The sequence below is a fragment of the Sciurus carolinensis genome, chromosome 5, assembly GCF_902686445.1.
Source record: "Sciurus carolinensis chromosome 5, mSciCar1.2, whole genome shotgun sequence".
Lineage (NCBI taxonomy): Eukaryota > Metazoa > Chordata > Mammalia > Rodentia > Sciuridae > Sciurus > Sciurus carolinensis.
In genome coordinates this window covers 65,810,470-65,822,718 of record NC_062217.1, presented here as the reverse complement: position 1 = coordinate 65,822,718, position 12,249 = coordinate 65,810,470, and the positions used below count along the sequence as shown (strand labels likewise).

Below are 12,249 nucleotides of genomic sequence, written 5' to 3'. Positions count from 1 at the left end.
TATACAATGCAATTAAAAAGGAATAATTAATTTTAAACAATGTATGATTTAATCTCAGACACAGTAAATGTGTTTTATTGAATGTTTAAAGCCCAATCTAATGCAGGAGTATTTATAAGTTCTGTACTGCATAAATAAAAGAATAGATTAAGCAAATAGGTAGTTCTTAAAATTTCAAAGTGTCTAACTACTCATTTTTTGTGACAGAGCAAGGTATATGCAAAATGAACTAGTTGAATGTTAACAATAAATAAGATTGTTTAGTTCCTATGTGGATTTCCAAATGTTCTATATGCCATTATATACATTTTAATAACACAAATCTGCTGAGCAAAATTATTTATAGAATACCAAAGGGAGTTGTAGTAAACACTTGGAGGAACTAAACATGTATACTGCCAAGACCACACTATTAGGAAAGAGCAGGATCAGAACGTAGCATTTATAGTCAAACATGTATTCTAGAAAACAAACTCAGTCTAACAACATGAATACTAAACAGAAAAAGAGCATTTGTTTCCTACTCTAAATGGACATGATTCTTCCAAGGGAAGTCTAAAATGATTAAGTGCTATAAATCTTTCCCATTGCTTTTATTTTTCATTTTCAGGTCAATCACATTTAGGATTTGTACCACATTAATTGTGTAACTAAATCGGCTACAAAAATGTAATTCTTGGCACAGTGTAAAAAATATATACTTTTTCATACTATCACATGTTCAGTAAGTAACAATCAGAAACTTGAAGAAACATTCTTGAGGAAATAATGTTATATTCTTTTGCCTGTATTTATTTTACTTCAGGCAATAACAATTAGTCTTTGAATACTAGGACTTGAACCATATGCTATTCTGATATATTTCCTTGGATAGAAGATTAATGCAATTGTAGATGTAAAAAAAAATCTCAATTTTTAGAGTATCATGGCTTTCAGAACAATTATTTATGTAAGTATATCATTAAAGACACAAGATTTCTGTTTCATCTTATAAAAAGTACATACATATAGAACAAATTATGGTGGTTAACAAAAATCCAGTACTCATTTTTAGGGAGGATAGCTCAATAAGACCAGTTTGTATGTAGGAACCAAATAAAGCACTAATTCAAATAATGTTGAAATGATCTAATATACAATATATTCTTGTATATAAATCAGAAATTCATTGTTCATATTAAGTAATTAAGTAATGATTAAACTTTTTTTAAAATAGCTCACATAATGTATATGCCATAAATTCATTGTCAGCAAGTTTTTGGTCATTAATAAAGCTGTAGTTATTTCTATTTTTAATTTGTAAAATTCAGATATATTCAAGAACACATCTTAATGTGCACAAAGTATTGATGTATGAGGTCAAAATATTGACAGTATTCACTCTCTATTACGATTTGTTTGTTCTGTTAGAAAAATAAAATCACAAGATGCCTTTCCTTTGCTATCCAGAAAGCTATCAGCTGAGTAGCACAGTAAACCTACCCATATAACCTTCATGATTATAAAAACAAAACATATGTATAATTATGCATAGTAATTTAAAGCCAACTATAAATTACTATAAATTATTGTTTTTAATTGTAACATAAAATCATTCATTTATACAGCCTGCCAATGTTCATATTGCTCAAAATGCAGTTTTTAGTAAAATACTTAACCCAAAATTCACAATTTTTTGTTTGTTAGTGCTTTTTCCCCAGAGTTGAATAAAAAAAAAAAAAAACAACTATAAATGAATCTAGCTGTAAGTGACTTAAAAAGGTATTTCATTAGCAGTTGGATGTTTCCAGAACTTTAAAAATAGCAGAATAAAGAAATCTTTTGTTAACTTTAACTCCATTATATAAGTACATTTTGCCTTTTGAATTTTTTCTAAACTTAGACTAAATTAATACACTTGGAAGCTAACAAACTGAATAAAATTAACTGTGAAGAGAAGAAATCAAAAAAGAAGACTGAATTTAGTTAAATTCTGTCCTAAGCAGAAGAATGGGAAAAGCAAATAAGCAAGAACTAAAACTTGTTATTAATTTGTGAAATGGTCTATGTCATGCACTTTGGTAGGCATGAGCACCTGCTGTTTCACAATTCCAGAAGGACAAAGACTCTGCCTCTTGCTTACTTGGTTTTCTTTCTTCCAGTGTCTCTATGCCCAGGTATTACAATACTCAGTATTCTTACTCCTAACCCAACCATAACTGAAATTATTCTCAATTCCAAAAGAAACTCAATTAAGAAAAAAGAAACAATAATTTTTATGCTTGTTATGTATTTTTAACATTTTAGCTATCAGTAAATGCCACACTTGGCCCAAGAGCCAGTCCCCTAGATGTTGGGCACCTAAATATTGCTCAAGTGCTAAGTCATTCCCCTCACATAAATAAGTACCTCGGGTAGAAAAAATATTGCTTCATTGACATTTTATGTCACCATTTTCATAAAACTAAAGAAATGGGAAAGAGGAAATCAGAGGGAAAAAACTCTAAGTTTTCTTGGTAAGTAAGGTAAATCAACTCATGGTACAAAGGGATGAATTCTTTATTGCTTATTTTTCTAATAACTAACTCAAAATTCATGAGTTTGGTGGAGATATTGTACATATAGAGTAAACATCCAAAAATTTAAAAAATATTTCAGAGTCTGAAGTATATGCCAGTGAATGCTTGCATGCCAGGAGTCTTAACAAATTTATATATTGTGATTTGTGCTGGAATTTGAACTTACCCTATTTTATGCTTTTTCTAGGATCCTTTGAATGTATAGACAGAATTTGCATAAACACTCATTGAAAGATTTTCACTAGGTATTAAGTATCCTTCAAACCCTCTTCTGCTCCTACACATATAAATGTACACACACACACATACACACACAAAAACACACACACACAGTCTCTGTTATCAAATCTATAACTTGATGGCTTTCTCCAATTAATTCCAGTCTTATTTCATTTTCTCTCCCTAGGCAATACCATCTACTTAAATTATTTGTTTAACACATATTTTAAAAATTTATAAAGATATCTCTCTGATTTACACATCTCTGAACCACTCCAAATAATATGTTTTTTTTTTGTTTTTTTTTTTTGTTTTTATCTTACATAAACCTGAAAGTTCAGGGTACAAAACAGAAAATATTCTGCCCTTCTTCACAAACCTGTCTTCCTCTGGTGTTCCCTCATTATGGTACACTCACCGAGTCCAATCCTTAATATATGAAGGAAGAACTAAACCTGTTTTTCCCTACCTCACTCTCTCACCTTTTATACCCTATTATACTTCTTCTGCACTAATTCCTAACTCCTATCGTACTAGAATTTTTGTCGATGTTATTTTTCTGAAAACCTTATTTCCCCACCCACCAGGGATTTTCCATCTTCTTCCTTGCATTTACTTACCCATCCTTTGAAGTCTCAGCTTAAAAATTACTCTCTCCAGGAACATTTTTCATATTCCTTACCCTGCTTCTGGGATACCTACCTGTCCGTTAGGACTGGCTCTGCCTATTAAAGGTTCTTACCACACTTTTCATTTCCCCACAGGAAAATGCTGTGTGTTTGTAATTCTTTCTTCAGCATTTCCTTCTGGAGATAGCTAGGGCTGAGTGTGAGCCATTCTGTTTTGTTTATGATTGGTACACATGTCTGGTAGCATGCAGGATCCACAGTGATGCTTGATACATATTCCTTGAAGGAATGGATTAGATACTGAGAAATCAAGACCTATGTTAGATCTTGTGGATATGAAGATCCTTTTTGTTTGACATTTCTCAGACATTAGTTGGAAAGACTGATGGGAGAAAATAAAGGATGGATTCTGACTGTGAAAGTCAGAAATATAAATTCTGGAAGAATTAATATTAATTTTTGATAGCTCAATTAACAGTGCATGTTCATTCTTTGTGTACAATTCTAATGCATTTTATTGTTTGCACATTTGACAAAAGATTCAAATTCTATACTCATGTACATCCAAATTTCTATTTTAAATCCATATTTCACTTAATATCCCATGATCACATTTACTAAGTGATTTTTTCTTTTAATATACATTAATAACCTCATGTTTCTTTTCTGATTATAATTGCAATAGTTTAAATCTTAACAATTTTCTACCATGTACAAATTCTTCCATAAAATAGAAGAATCATGAATACTGCTATTCTATATATGTCTTTTATAAGATTTCTGAAGTCTATAAGTTTACTTTCAAAATAGTAGCTTTTTGCTTTTTAAGTACAAACTTAGCCCTTTCAACCAAAAACTAACTTAAAATCAATGGAAATGTGAACCATAGTTTCCCTGACATCTTAGGCTATCTGCAAATTATGCTTGCAAAATTTTGACTTCACTTGAAAGTATCTCTCTTTCATTTACATCCAATGACCATAATCAAAACTATTTGGCTTTTTATTCTTTTTGACTGATCTCAGATCACAGAAAACCAAATATTCTTCCAATAAAAAGACATAAAAGACTTGTCTACACATTAACAAATTTTTTCCAATTTAATATCTTCTTTCTGTTTCCTATATATTTGAGGATATGTGCTCAATTTCAAAATTATTCATTTATTGAACAAATATTTATTCAACATTGATGATATGCCAGACACACTTTTATTATGTTACTGCATTAGTATTGGAAAAGAACTTTAAGATAAATTGAATCTCTTTATTGTACAAAGGAGGAAATTGAGGCCTAGTCAGAGTGGGTGACTAATTCTTAGCCACACCAAGAATTTATCAGAGTTAGAACTTTTGCTTTCCACACTACCTATTTTCTTCCTGAATGCTTTCAGACTAGGATTATTAAATGATATCCTCTTTTCTCCTTAAAATATATTATTATTATTATATAATTCATAACTTATAACTCCAAAACATACTGCATGTCATTCTTAAGAAACTTCTCTGATCAAGCTTTTTTATTGAATCAAATGTTCTAGCACTCAGTGAATTTTCTAGTAATACATTTTCCTTCATTTAGACTTTAGGAAATTACATATTAGGTGGAAATATTCACTGACTAAAATAGTGAGGTGGATTAGGAATTGATATTTATTAAGACTTTCCTCCTTTTCTATTTAATATTCTAATTTAAAGGCATGATTATCTTAGAGCCTAAATCTTAGAGTGTCTAATTAATTTTCTCACTGTCATCCTTCTAGTTAGTTGGATTTTTTTCACTTAAATCCAGGTTTATTACCCCAAAGACTTTGTTCTTTCCACCATATTTTGCTTCCTGAACTTAGGTCTCTTTTATAGGATAATCACTTGCAGCCATATCAGCCATTTTGGATAATTAGCACACTGCCTATTAATGACTTAAAAAGTTCACATGATTTATTTCTAAAGAATGATTTACAGTTGAAAAAATGTTTCTTGTTTTTTACCTTTTTATGAGCCATTATGCGTATACTATGTTTACAGACCCTTTAGACACACTTGGGAAAAACTCATCCTAAGCAAAGGAAATTTAAAAAGTAATGAAAAAATTAAGAAATTAATCATATTTATCTAAAAAATTCATATTCATCCCTGCAATTTAGTATGTAATTAACTTTATGATAAACTTAAAAGTCAACAAATCTAATTTCTATATAGTTTATGACACTTGGAGAGTCTCTTGGTTTCCTTTGAAGTACATGTTTGATTATAAGTTGTGTTTTAGTCAGCTTTTATGCTGCTGTGACTAAATGACCCGATCAGCACAACGGTAGAGGAGGACAGTTTTATTTGAGGGCTCACAGTTTCAGAGATTCTAGTTCATAGAAGCTGGATCCATTCCTCAGGGTTGGAGGTGAGGCAGAACATCATGGTGAAAGAGTATGGCAGAGGCAAACAGCTCACAGGAAGCAAAGAGGGAGAGGGAGAGAGAAAGAGAGGGAAAGAGGGAGACAGGGAGAAGGAAGAAAGAGAGATATCTCCACTTGCCAGGTACAAATATATGCCCCTCAGTTAATCCCATTAGAGATTAATTCATTGATTAGGTTAAGGATATAACCCAATCATTTCTCCTCTGAACCTTCTTGCATTGTCTCACATGTGAGCTTTCAGGGGACACCACATCTAAACCATAGCAAGTTGCTAAGTGACATCCCAAGTCTCATACTTTAACAGTGCTGAATTGAACACTACTTAAACTTACCCCTTTTAAGATCTTTATAAATTTTTCTAATTTGATTGCCATACAATCATTTTATGCATATTTCCATTTCTAATACTTGAAAACTGACTTCATGTGGGAATGGGGATTCTTTAGGTACCTCTACAGAACCTAGCAATTAAAAAATGCTAGGATTCTGATCTAGATTCAAATCTTTGCTCCACTATGCCTCATCCTCCTTTAGCAATTAATTAACGATTGAGAGTTGTGAAGATTAAATAAAATAATCCATGTAAAGCATAGAACATACTGGGCATACACTAGTACATACACAATTAAGTTTTAGCTATTAATATTAAATTTTATTATTATGAATTAATATATTTATTACAGGGCCTGGTGACTGATAAACACCGAGGCTATTATTAACTCTAATATGTAATTTACACTTCCTTTTTTGAAAAATTGGTCTTCATTTATTATACAGTGTTGAATTAATTCCATAATTAAGTGTTTGTGGAGATTTTAGAAGAATATTTTTTAGTTACCTAAAGTTTCCATATTTAAATACTTCTTTATTTAGAATAAAAGGGGAAATAAGGGAAGACTTTCTTAAAAACAAAACAAATAATAATGTAAGGTTTAAAACTGAATTCTGGACTGATAGTACACCATATTGACTTTTGGTTTTTTACTTAGAAATAATCCCCAAAGGGATTATTTAAAACTATTTTTCTTGACCTTAAAGTGTAATTATTAGAATAATATTACTATGAACAAAACAAAACAATAATAAATTTCCTCCTAGTCTTTTGGCACTGGTTTCTGATGTTTGGCAGCATTTCAATGCAACTGATCAATTTAAGACAGCATTGATTAAGTTGAACAAAAGATGCTATTGATGTAGGTGGTAACCAATAAACAGGCTATTGTTCCATAGTTATCACAAGTCATTGTTGACTACTCATTTAACTGAAATCACACTTACTGTTAAATAATAAGTTTCAGAAGACACTTATGAATTTTAATACTTTATAAAATTTTAGAATAATGTTTTCTCATAATTTAAATATAAACTTTTTTGTTTAAAATTATATAGAAAAGCAAATCTTGTTTTTGGATATAAGTGATATAAGTGGATATGCTTAAACTGCAAATACTGAAGGCCCCTTGCAGTTTTTTGTTGGAAGTAGTCTTTGTAATGTAAACCAATTATGAAATTAGTGAACATTAAGTGTGGGCCTGCTAAAATAGTAAAACATAATTCATTATAACTATTACCATATAATGTTATTTCAATGTATGATTTCAATAGAACTAGTTTTCTAAATTCCTAGTTCATTTTTTAAAAGCAAAGCATGATTGTGGTCATTTTGTCTGTGTTGAGTAGTGACATTTCATGAGGTTTTTGTGACGTTATTTCAATTCTTACTCCATTGTTCAAATAGAAAGCAGAGTAATGAAAGCAAAATGAATGTGCTTAGGTTGTAATTTATTTGATATCATTTTTCCTAGTAGGAATAATATAATAGAGGATTGGCAACAAGAAGGTTTTGGGGATATAGAAATTACTTTAATCTGGGGATAATAGGAATAGTGGATTGGAATTGGAAATTTAGAGAGAGGAAAATGGATATTGTACAACTAAATTGCTTTTAAGTACTGAATCAGACCATTACTAATAAAAAAATATAATAACGTTTTATTAGCATGCCAAAACTGAAAAATTGAATTAAACTTGCTTGTTCATGAACACTTGGATATTGTCTGAACACCTACTAAAATCAAATAAGAGTCATAAATAGAAACTCAGAATGATGTTAGCTAAAGATCAATTCTAGATTCATTTTGATTTAATATCTTAATTAGTGATGTGGAAGAGTGGTTAAACAAGTATATCAATGCAATCCAAAAATGATCCTAATTTAGAAAATGTAACATACATCTGTGTGGACAGTGTGAATATGCAAAAGAAACTTAGAGAATTTAGAAATTAAGAGAATTACCTTCATAAGAAAGAAAATGTAGCTTTCAGATTTGTTTTTGAAGAATATCAAAAAGCTCAGTAAATATGATTGGTAATATATGTCGACTTCAAAATATTCATAGTCCCATAGTAACAATGACTAGCTGCAAGACTGAAGGATGTATCAGAGATCAAGTAAGTAGAAAATGAACCTGCCGTTTTAATTTTATGTATTTTATTAATGATACTTTCTATTATAATGAATACCAAACAACTTAGAAAGTTGTTTTTTGTTCTGATCAATACTTTCTTAATTTTTAGAGAGTATATTATCTTTAGACTTAAGAAAAAACTTATTTATTACAGGTTTTTGCTTGGAGCTTTTCACCTTTATTTTAAAGGGGAAAATTGATGAGCATTTATCCACTTAACTTGCTCAATGAAAATTGTAACGGTAGAAAATATGTGTAATGTCTACCAAGTCGAAGATGATTATATGTGGTGATGTAGATTAGAAGTATCTCTAGTTGTGCATATTCTCCAAGTCTGTTTTATCTTTTTCGTGTGCATTCTTAGACAGTAAAAGCAACTTAAGGGAAATTTTTTTAAAACAGAGTAAATTTTTGGGATGAAGTATAGAGACAACTTAATTTTTTTTTGAGAAATGTTATATTTAAAGAGTTATAAAACTTATCTGAAAATATTTAAATTACCAAAAAGGAGCTCCCACATTTAAGTATGTTCATTAAAGTATAGGATTTCTATGACAAACATTTTAAAATGACACAAAACACATGGTTATAGAAAGTATGTTACCAATTTCAATAGCATATATACATTTAGACATTCAGGACATGTAATACCCTTTGTTATAATTCTCCCTTAGAAAAAAAAATAAACCATCATCATTTAGTCTATAAATATAAAAATGCTTATGGTGTATTATTCCACCTCCCATGGTTAGGGACAGAATGCAGACATGCCACAATAATGTTTTTTTATTTCTACTGTTCGAACCATATTAATGAGAACATCATTTTGGAGAACTAATTATTTCTATTTGTCTTGTGTCACACTTTCTAATTCCCCTATATTAGCACAGCCAAAGCAAATTAATTGCTTTTCCAGCAGTTGAACCTTGTCCAAGAATGAGCTCACATTCCCTTCCAGTTTCCCTGTTTGTGGGAGTGCATTGTGTCAAAAATTTTTCTTGATACTAAACATAGTCTTGAGAATACCTTTACAGATTTCTGTGTGCTCACTTGATGAAATTTATAAGTTTAAGTGACCCGCCAGGAAAGATAAAGTTCTTAGCTGCAAGATTATACATCAAAACAGTTAAAGTGAAATTAAAATTAAATGAATGAATCTCACTGAAGCAAAAAAAGCAGTAATTAATGGTTCCCTTAATTGTCTTCATAAAATATTTGCATGGGTCTAATTTGCATAATTTGCATGTATTAATTAATCTTTCAAAGGAATTTTGTGCTGAGAGAAGCCAAAAAATCTCTTTGTTTTATTTAAGATCTAATGAAATATTTATCTTCTTTAATGAACTTCTCATCTTCATTAAAATAAAAATTGCACAAGTTTGTATGTTTTAAATGCTTTTATAATTGAAGTATTCAAAAATTCTCTTTAGACTTACAACAGCTGAAAAACAAACACATTATTTAGCATTCAGTATCATTTTAGCGACAGAAACACTAAAAAACAGAAAGCTCAATATCACTTTTTCAAAGGTGGAAAAGCATTTGATAGATAAATACAGTTATTTAATGTAAAAAGCCAATTTTTAAAGTACTGATATTTCTTCCAGTGGCATGGATAAGAAAAATCAGTATGTTAGTTATTTGGGAAATAGTTCATTGGTTGAAAATATTTTAGCTGTTCAAAGAAATTAGTCCATAAAAATCCATTTGTTATTATTAACAACTACTAGATTGACTAGCAGTGTTTTCCTGGCAGAAACTGTACAGTTCCAACTTTATTCTAAATCTGTCTTTTGAAGAATTGCAGCAAGAGCTTCTCCTCTCACAAACTAAGAGATCACAGTGAAAACCAAGAGACGTGCCTTGGAAGGGATGAAATCCAAAATCTCAGCAAGTGCCAAATTGTATATATTCAAGGGAACAGAGGAATAATGTGAGGAAGAGAGCCTGGTAGTTAAAAAGCCATGAGGGAAGGGAAATGGTGATCTGTTAATAGGATTCATTCTTTCTGACACAGCTGTGTTTTAATACATTACAAAGAACATCAATTAACATTGATTTTCATGGCAAGCTCATTTTATATTTGAAGAAACTGAGGCACACAGACATAAATTACTTGAACTCAGTCAACTCAGGATCTCTGAGTTCTTTTGTTTCTATATACCTTGCTTCCTACATGACAGCAATGCTTTTATCTTGACATAATATGTGAAATGGCTATGACTAGCTAAATGGTAAACTAGATGATGAGGGTACCATAAATTTATAAGGATTAAGATTCAAAATGAAAATATATAGTTCTTTCCATGTAAAGATTTTAGGAATGTGATAAAGACAATTAAACTGACCTGGGTTTTTCTGTCAAAAGAACTCATCTGTAGTAAAAAGCCATTTTCATTAGATTGTTACCCACCCCCACAACCATCCTTAACTTGCATTTTCTCACAAAGTTTCCTCTGAAGTAAAACAAAGTTTAGCCTTATCTAAAGTAAAGAAAAACAAGTCTACTAATTTGTAGGAATAGTCAATAATTCACTTATAAGATAAATGCCAATACAGATTTTCTTTAGCTTTAATATTATAATTTACATAAATAACTGATTTCAAAATGATTAAAATTAATATGATTTAATGCTAGGAAAGCAGTAGTGGACTGAAAGTGGCAGTATAGTGTCAGTTACCATTCATTCATTTTCTGGTCTTGGCAACTTAGATTAACTGCTATTTTAATATTTTTTATCAAGATGGCAAAAGTACCTACATTTTTTTTCTGTTGAGCACACACACACATGTATATACACACACACAGTGTGTCCATGGTCCATTTGTACATTTATACATGGATTCTGAATCCAAAATTCCTGGGTTCAAATTCCCATGCTTCTGTTTGTTATTTCTATTATAGTGAGTATATAAATTAATGTTTAACTTTTTGGATTCTTAATCTGTAAATTTCATATAATGATAATAAGTATCATATAGATTTTTTAATGTAGATTAAATGGATTTGTATATGTAAAAATGGAATCAAGACTAGTAGCGTCCAAGTGCTGAATTGTTTGCAGTTTTTACAATTATGCACAAATTTAGTGTAATAGTACTTGCAATGATATTTATTTTTGGTAAAAATTAAACATATCTTAGATGATTTTTAAAAAGATTCTCCCAGGTCAAAGAGTATTTTTTTTTTTTTTCTGTATGACTCATGCTTTTTCTTTTAGGCATGATTTAAGCTGGAAAAGGATAATTATATTCACTAGATTTTCCAGAGTACTTAAAAAAATTCATGAAAGGGTGTGAATTTTAGTATTTATGCAATTTAAACAGTAAAGCTTAAGGAGATTAATTTGCAGCCACATATTATGTAAGATTATTTATCTTCTTCAAAACTAAAGATGAATGTATTATTTTTGACTCAAATTGAAGATGGAAGTGTTAGAGCTTCTTAATTTTTTATTGTATTTTGGCAAATTTCTCTTTATATGATTTGTATTTTCATATAGTCTGGAGTAACTACAGACTCTTCTAATTCATATATAATCACACTCCAGAGATAGTAAATCTCCAAACATAGTTCCACTTAAGCTTACTAATTACACCTATAAAACGATGAATGATGGCTACAAATTATTGGATCCGACTCTCATTCTTTATTTATTTCTCCCTGGGACAAAGAGTACTGGATGGGGAGATTTTAGACCATAAATTATTCCCATACAACTCAGGTGTGCCCTGTTTAACTTTGGTTACTATGGTTTTACATTAATTTATGAAGTCTTATCAAGTCATTGTACCAGAATTAAGAACTGCTTATTTGTTTTTCATGGTAAAATCTTTCTTTGTATTAATAATTTCAGCATCTTATTTTAATGGCATGTATAGATTAATATATTTTTAGGCCTACTTGAGTCCAAGTCGTTATTGTCTCTGACTTGCTTTAATAGATTTTTTCCAGCAAAGTTTGA

At 30.1% G+C, this 12,249-nt stretch overlaps 1 protein-coding gene across 2 annotated transcripts in view; it reads left to right on the top strand.

Annotated features, from left to right (window-relative positions):
• Window positions 1-12,249, top strand: part of Dach1 (dachshund family transcription factor 1) — a 391,202-nt gene that overhangs the window by 357,367 nt on the left and 21,586 nt on the right. The gene's annotated exons all lie outside the window — the stretch shown is intronic.